This window comes from Salvelinus namaycush, chromosome 15 (assembly GCF_016432855.1).
Source record: "Salvelinus namaycush isolate Seneca chromosome 15, SaNama_1.0, whole genome shotgun sequence".
Taxonomy (NCBI): domain Eukaryota; kingdom Metazoa; phylum Chordata; class Actinopteri; order Salmoniformes; family Salmonidae; genus Salvelinus; species Salvelinus namaycush.
The window spans coordinates 35,724,616-35,732,357 of record NC_052321.1 but is presented as its reverse complement, the minus strand read 5'-3'; the positions used below and the strand labels follow the sequence as shown (position 1 = coordinate 35,732,357).

At 42.9% G+C, this 7,742-nt stretch overlaps 1 long non-coding RNA gene across 1 annotated transcript; it reads left to right on the top strand.

Moving 5' to 3' along the window:
- The first annotated feature begins 2,015 nt into the window (after window positions 1-2,015).
- LOC120060543 lies at window positions 2,016-2,519 on the top strand. Its single transcript, XR_005478235.1, has 3 exons — window positions 2,016-2,088; window positions 2,185-2,295; window positions 2,480-2,519. It is a non-coding gene; the product is annotated as an uncharacterized LOC120060543 (long non-coding RNA).
- Window positions 2,520-7,742: the final 5,223 nt, after the last annotated feature.

Below are 7,742 nucleotides of genomic sequence, written 5' to 3'. Positions count from 1 at the left end.
CCTGTGTGCTCTAGTCGGCTGGCCCTCGCTACATATTCGTCGCCAGACCCACTGGCTCCAGGTCATCTATAAGTCTATGCTAGGTAAAGCTCCGCCTTATCTCAGTTCACTGGTCACGATAACAACACCCAGTTAAAGACTTTTATTTCCCTCACCAACTTTAAACATCAACTATCTGAGCAGCTAACCGATCGCTGCAGCTGTACATAGTCCATCTGTAAATAGCCCACCCAATCTACCTACCTCATCCCCATACTGTTTTTATTTTATTTCCTTTTCTGCTCTTTTGCACACTAGTATCTCTACTTGCACATCATCATCTGCTCATGTATCACTCCAGTGTTAATCTGCTAAATTGTAATTATTCGCTCCTATGGCCTATTTATTGCCTACCTCCTCATGCCTTTTGCACACACTGTATATAGACTTTCTTTTTTCTACTGTGTCATTGACTTGTTTATTGTGTTTTTGGCTTGTTTATTGTTTACTCCATGTGTAACTCTGTGTGGTTGTCTGTGTCACACTGCTTTGCTTTATCTTGGGCAAGTCGCAGTTGCAAATGAGAACTTGTTCTCAACTAGCCTACCTGGTTAAATAAAGGTTAAATAAAAAAATTAATAAATAAATAAAAATAAAATATCATCCTCGCGTTTGTCTATATAGACGAATAATAACATAAAAACATTTTGTAGTTGCATACAGTATATCAGGTATAGGTCAATTCCATTTCAATTCACTCAATTCTGGAAGTTAACTGAAATTCCATTTTTTTAATTGAAAGAATTGGAATTGGAATTTATGTTTACTTCCTGATTTGATTGAATGAAAATGGAACCCCAACCCTGCTGACCGCAGTTGTCTGAAGTCCATTGTGTTGTGTTATTTACATTTACATTTAAGTCATTTAGCAGACGCTCTTATCCAGAGCGACTTACAAATTGGTGCATTCACCTTATGATATCCAGTGGAACAGCCACTTTACAATAGTGCATCTAACTCTTTTAAGGGGGGGGGGGGGGGGGGGGGTTAGAAGGATTACTTTATCCTATCCTAGGTATTCCTTAAAGAGGTGGGGTTTCAGGTGTCTCCGGAAGGTGGTGATTGACTCCGCTGACCTGGCGTCGTGAGGGAGTTTGTTCCACCATTGGGGTGCCAGAGCAGCGAACAGTTTTGACTGGGCTGAGCGGGAACTGTACTTCCTCAGAGGTAGGGAGGCGAGCAGGCCAGAGGTGGATGAACGCAGTGCCCTTGTTTGGGTGTAGGGCCTGATCAGAGCCTGAAGGTACGGAGGTGCCGTTCCCCTCACAGCTCCATAGGCAAGCACCATGGTCTTGTAGCGGATGCGAGCTTCAACTGGAAGCCAGTGGAGAGAGCGGAGGAGCGGGGTGACGTGAGAGAACTTGGGAAGGTTGAACACCAGACGGGCTGCGGCGTTCTGGATGAGTTGTAGGGGTTTAATGGCACAGGCAGGGAGCCCAGCCAACAGCGAGTTGCAGTAATCCAGACGGGAGATGACAAGTGCCTGGATTAGGACCTGCGCCGCTTCCTGTGTGAGGCAGGGTCGTACTCTGCGAATGTTGTAGAGCATGAACCTACAGGAACGGGTCACCGCCTTGATGTTAGTTGAGAACGACAGCGTGTTGTCCAGGATCACGCCAAGGTTCTTAGCACTCTGGGAGGAGGACACAATGGAGTTGTCAACCGTGATGGCGAGATCATGGAACGGGCAGTCCTTCCCCGGGAGGAAGAGCAGCTCCGACTTGCCGAGGTTCAGCTTGAGGTGGTGATCCGTCATCCACACTGATATGTCTGCCAGACATGCAGAGATGCGATTCGCCACCTGGTTATCAGAAGGGGGAAAGGAGAAGATATCTTTCCCTCTGCACATAGACAACCACCACAGTGACGGTATACATCCCAGAAGCCTCTCTGTTGTGTAGGTCCTCCTCCTTCACCTTCACGCTACAGAACTCCTGCCCCGAGGGACTCCAAATCGTCTATGTCTCCCAACAGCCAATCAGTGACCACGAATGGATCCACACGGATCCAGTAGATCACATGGACAACAAGAGGCTCTTCAACCTGCCTGTGAGAGATAGAGATACACTGGGTTACAGGCATGCGATCAATGTTTTATTAGTTGACCTGTGTGCAGATAATGAGATGCGTGTGTGTGTGCTTCAGGTGAACTACCGGCCTCCCTCCCAACTAGGTGTTTTAATCCCGACCACAGACAATATCTATAACGCTGACCCAAGTCATCCCCACCCCAGACAGCACTACCCCATCTCCAAGGTGAGCAAAGGTCACAAGGCTCACACACGCCAGCACTACCTTGTCTCCAAGCTGAGCAAGTCTTGTATGTTTGTGCAGTGTAACTTTACTAAGTGTCTATATGTGCTTCTGTGTTGTGTTTCGCATTGGGCGTAAGCTGTGATACATAGTGTTTGTCGGTGACAAATTGTGTGCCTTCCTCCAGAACTCTGGTCGGTATAAGCAGTGTGCAGGGAAAAGGTCAGCAGAGGAATGTGGCTGTACAGACAGACTGAAAGTCTCTCCTCTAGCCATCAACTCTGACTGCAGACAGAGGGTACACATCTGCATCAGTGTGAGCAATCATCAATGTCTTCCAAAAACAAAACAATTACATATACAGTATCAGTCAAAAGTTTGGACATGTCTACTCATTCAAGTTATTTTTTTACATTGTAGAATAATAGTGAAGACATCAAAACTATGAAATATCACATATGGAATAATGTAGTAACCAAAAAAGTGTTAAACAAATCAAAATATATTTTATATTCTTCAATGTAGCCACCATTTGCCTTGATGACAGCTTTGCACACTCTTGACATTCTCTCAACCAGCTTCCTGAGGTAGTCACCTGGAATGCATTTCAATAAACAGGTGTGCCTTGTTAAAAGTTAATTTGTGGAATTTCTTTCCTTAATGCGTTTGAGCCAATCAGTTGTGTTGTGACAAGGTAGGGGTGGTATACAGAAGATAGCCTTATTTGGTAAAATACCAAGTCCATATTATGACAAGAACAGCTTAAATAAGCAAATTCCATATGTGTTATTTCATAGTTTTGATGTCTTCACTATTATTCTACAATGTAGAAAATAGATAAATAAAGAAAAACCCTGGAATGAGTAGGTGTGTTCAAAGTTTTGACTGGTACTACACATTAAATATTGTAACATTTATTTTAAAAAACAAAAACAATATTGAATATGCTATAAACTCATATTTAGTACCATTTAGTGGAATATATTAAAGTATTGTCTTAATGTAACTGTGCATTCTGCATAATACAGTCTTGTCGACTGCGAGCGTGAATGAAATCATATAAAAATCGTATATTGGTTAAAGCGTATTTTAGTCTTTCCCATGTCCTCTGTGTTGTACTGTAGGTGCTGAGGCTAACGTTTCCTGTGACTGACTTCAACATCACCTTGTTCCTGAGGAGAACCAACCACGCTGACCGCTCGCTCTGCTCTCCTTACTTTGTTACTGTCACGGAGGTCAACAACCGGACCAGCTGGAAGGTCACAGGTCAGTCTCATCCCAGAAGGCTTTGCAATATAAGGATGTTTTTAAAGATGGAATCAGCATTAGGGGAAACAGCACCACTGCGGACCCCAGCACCTTTTGTTTTTGTTTTGTGGATGAAACGGAGGCGTGTAAAAAAATATATATATATAATTTGCAGTACATGTTCTGCTGTTCTATTGCGTGTGCAATTTTTATTGAACCTTTATCTAACTAGTCAAGTCAGTTAAGATGATGGCCTACCCCGACCAAACCCTTCCCTAACCCGCCCCATGGGACTCCCGATCATGGCCGGTTGTGATACAGCCCGGGATCGAACCCGGCTCTGTACTGACGCCTCTAGCACTGCAGTGCCTTAGAATGCTGCGCCATTCGGTCCCCCAAATGATGTCCAAGTTGAAAAAAAAACGGTGTTTGTTGTTTGCAGTAACTTCTTTTGTTGTTGGGGCCTCCCGAGTGGGGCAGCTTTCTTAGGCACTGCGTCGCAGTGCTAGAGGCGTCACTACAGATCCGGGTTCGATCCCGCTGACACGGTCGCCAGTTGTAAGGTGTTTCCTCCGACACATTGGTGCGGCTGGCTTCCAAGTTAAGCAGGCAGGGTGTCAGGACTGTAACTACCAATTGGATATCACGAAAAAGGTGTAAAAAGTACAAATTTAAAAAAACATATTTGTTTTTGTAAAATCCCAAAAGGACGTGGCAGTTTCACCATTTAGGATTGCAACTTTAAAATGTGAAAAATACATATTTTCTGTCATCTTTTCAACCAGAAAAACTGATTTCAACCAGAAAAGGGTGATCATGACTTCCCTTGCAAAATGTTGCCTAATGGGCAGGTCTTTAGTGCACTATAGTGAAACACACATTCTCTGTTGTTAACCCGTCTTTTCCCATCCTTTGTGTTGGTAGGGACCCATGCCACCCCCACCATGGACAGGATGAGACAATATTTTGAAGACAGTCTAGAGAACAATCTCTACAACCCAGAGGGACTGCAGATCAGCCTTTATGTAAATCATCTACAGTCTCCCTGACTATATGACATGTTCATAAATTGTAAAACAGTTGAGTGTAATCTGTATACGTCTGCATAGAAATACTGTCATTTCAGTCATGCGAATTGTGCTATGAAATAGCAGTTTCCATCTGGGGTTTCATTGTGACAATGTTATAAATATAATATTTTTCCAACCTAACAACCACCATTATTCTCCACAGGGCTCTGAGCTTTTCCACTTCCGTATCTCTGTCATTCCTGGAGTTGTGTTGTGTGACCTGGTGGAGGAAGTACAGGTGAGGAACCCTGTAGCTTTTACACTGAAGTCAGTAACGAATAAAAAAGAGGAAGAACAAGTTAACCTCCGGCCCTCACCTATTTCTCTCCTTCCTTTCTCGCTCTCCCTTTCTCTCTCTCTCTTCCTATACGGGTAGATCCACGTAGACGAGCCTCCGCTGGCGTTCCCAACCCAACACCTCATCAACAACATGGCAGCCATCATCTTGGGAGGCCTGCTGCTCTTTTGCTTCCTTCTCATATACAACGGCATTGCCATGCCAACCAAGAGCAGCATCAAAACCCTCCTCAAGAAACACAAGCCCACCATCTCCCCAACCAGGACCCAGAACTCTACCACGACACAGGGACACGAGTAGGATTTTACAGTTTGGCATTGTAAGAGTGTGTTATAGAGTTGTACGTTCCATTTTTAGCCTTTTAACCTAAGTATGAGATGTAAATGTTTTTATTGGTCAGATTTATCCTTTTTTCAAATGTGTGTTCTATGAAATTTGTATTTGGGAAAGATTGAAAGAAACTAGCAAAGATGAAAAGGTACAAATAAAAGGAAAAACACATGCTCGGAGTGGGTTTTATTGGTTGTTGCTGTGTTTTCAAAGAAAATACAAACTGTAAAATAAAAAAAAATCACAAAAAGTAAACCAGGATTTGTTGCCATTAGGACTTTGTCAGATACTACTACATTATATTCTGGTAGGTTGTATCACATAATATCTCAGGCCTGTAGGAGTAGTCGGGAAGGATCCATAAATAAAACACATCACTCATAGTTGTGAGTACGTAGTAACCCGTATTAAAGTGGAACGCTGCATAGGAGCAGCTACAGTGGCTTGCGAAAGTATTCACCCCCCTTGGCATTTTTCCTATTTTGTTGCCTTACAACCTGGAATTAAAATAGATTTTTGGGGGGTTTGTATCATTTGATTTACACAACATGCCTACTATTTTGAAAATGCAAAATATTTTTTATTGTGAAACAAAGACTAAAAAAACTGAAAACTTGAGCATGCATAACTATTCACCCCCTTAAAGTCAATACTTTGTAGAGCCACCTTTTGCAGCAATTACAGATGCAAGTCTCTTGGGGTATGTGTCTATAAGCTTGGCACTTCTAGCCACTGGGATTTTTGCCCATTATTCAAGGCAAAACTGCTCCAGCTCCTTCAAGTTGGATGGGTTCCCCTGGTGTACAGCAATCTTTAAGTAATACCACATATTCTCAATTAGATTTAGGTCTGGGCTTTGACTAGGCCATTCCAAGACATTTAAATGTTTCCCTTAAACCACTCGAGTGTTGCTTTAGCAGTATGCTTAGGGTCATTGTCCTGCTGGAAAGTGAACCTCCGTCCCAGTCTCAAATCTCTGAAAGACTGAAACAGGTTTCCCTCAAGAATTTCCCTGTATTTAGCGCCATCCATCATTCCTTCAATTCTGACCAGTTTCCCAGTCCCTGCCGATGAAAAACATCCCCACAGCATGATGCTGCCACCACCATGCTTCATTGTGGGGATGGTATTCTCGGGGTGATGAGAGGTGCTGGGTTTGCGCCAGACATAGCGTTTTCCTTGATGGCCAAAAAGCTACATTTTAGTCTCAACTGACCAGAGTACCTTCTTCCATATATTTGGGGAGTCTCCCACATGCCTTTTGGCGACCACCAAACATGTTTGCTTATTTTTTTCTTTAAGTAATGGCTTTTTTCTCTTCCGTAAAGCCCAGCTCTGTGGAGTGTACGCCTTAAAGTGGTCCTATGGACAGATACTCCAATCTCCACTGTGGAGCTTTGCAGCTCCTTCTGGGTTATCTTTGGTCTCTTTGTTGCCTCTCTGATTACTGCCCTCCTTGCCTGGTCTGTGAGTTTTGGTGGGCGGCCCTCTCTTGGCAGGTTTGTTGTGGTGCCATGTTCTTTCCTTTTTTTAATAATGGATTTAATGTTGCCCCGTGGGATGTTCAAAGTTTCGGGTATTTTTTTATAACCACACCCTTCTCCTTAACTTTGTCCCTGACCTGTTTGGAGAGCTCCTTGGTCTTCATGGTGCTGCTTGCTTGGTGGTGCCCCTTGCTTAGTGGTGTTGCAGACTCTGGGGCCTTTCAGAACAGGTGTATGTATACTGAGATCATGTCACAGATCATGTGACACTTAAATAATGTCCACCTGTGTGAAATCTAACTAATTATGTGACTTCTGAAGGTAATTGGTTGCACCAGATCTTATTTAGGGGCTTCATAGCAAAGGGGGTGAATACAAATGCACGCACACCTCTTTTCCGTTTTTCATTTTTTTTTCATTTCACTTCACCAGTTTGGACTATTTTGTGTATGTCCATTACATGAAATCCAAATAAAAATCAATTTAAATTGCAGGTTGTAAAGCAACAAAATAGGAAAAACGCCAATGGGGATGAATACTTTTGCAAGGCACTGTATAAGCAATAAATGGGAAAAACGTAGCAGATGTGATATTTCATTACAATTAGGTTAAGGTAAGGGTCAAACCAAAGACAATCTATTATATTGACAAGATAGTCGAGTGAACACTAACATTGGAAATGAGTGTCCTCAAAGATGGAAGCACTGTATTGTCTTTGATGGAAGGCAGGCCAAAGTAGTCGAGATTAGGTGGGACTATTCTAGCCAATGAGAGGACAGATACGCGTGTGAACAAAAGGCACAACTCAGATTAAGTTGTATTTTTTTTAAGTTGGCGAAATGCCACATGCTTTTATTTGATCAAGTAAGCAATTCAATTTTTCTTAACCAAATTCGACTCATTGTCCTCCATAAAAAATTCCTCACTTTGTGGTCTTATTTTCGTGGACAGATTTTGGGCAGAGTAAACCCTCTCGCTTCGCCTCTTCCTCTGCTCAAACTCATGTCAGCCCGGTTGGCA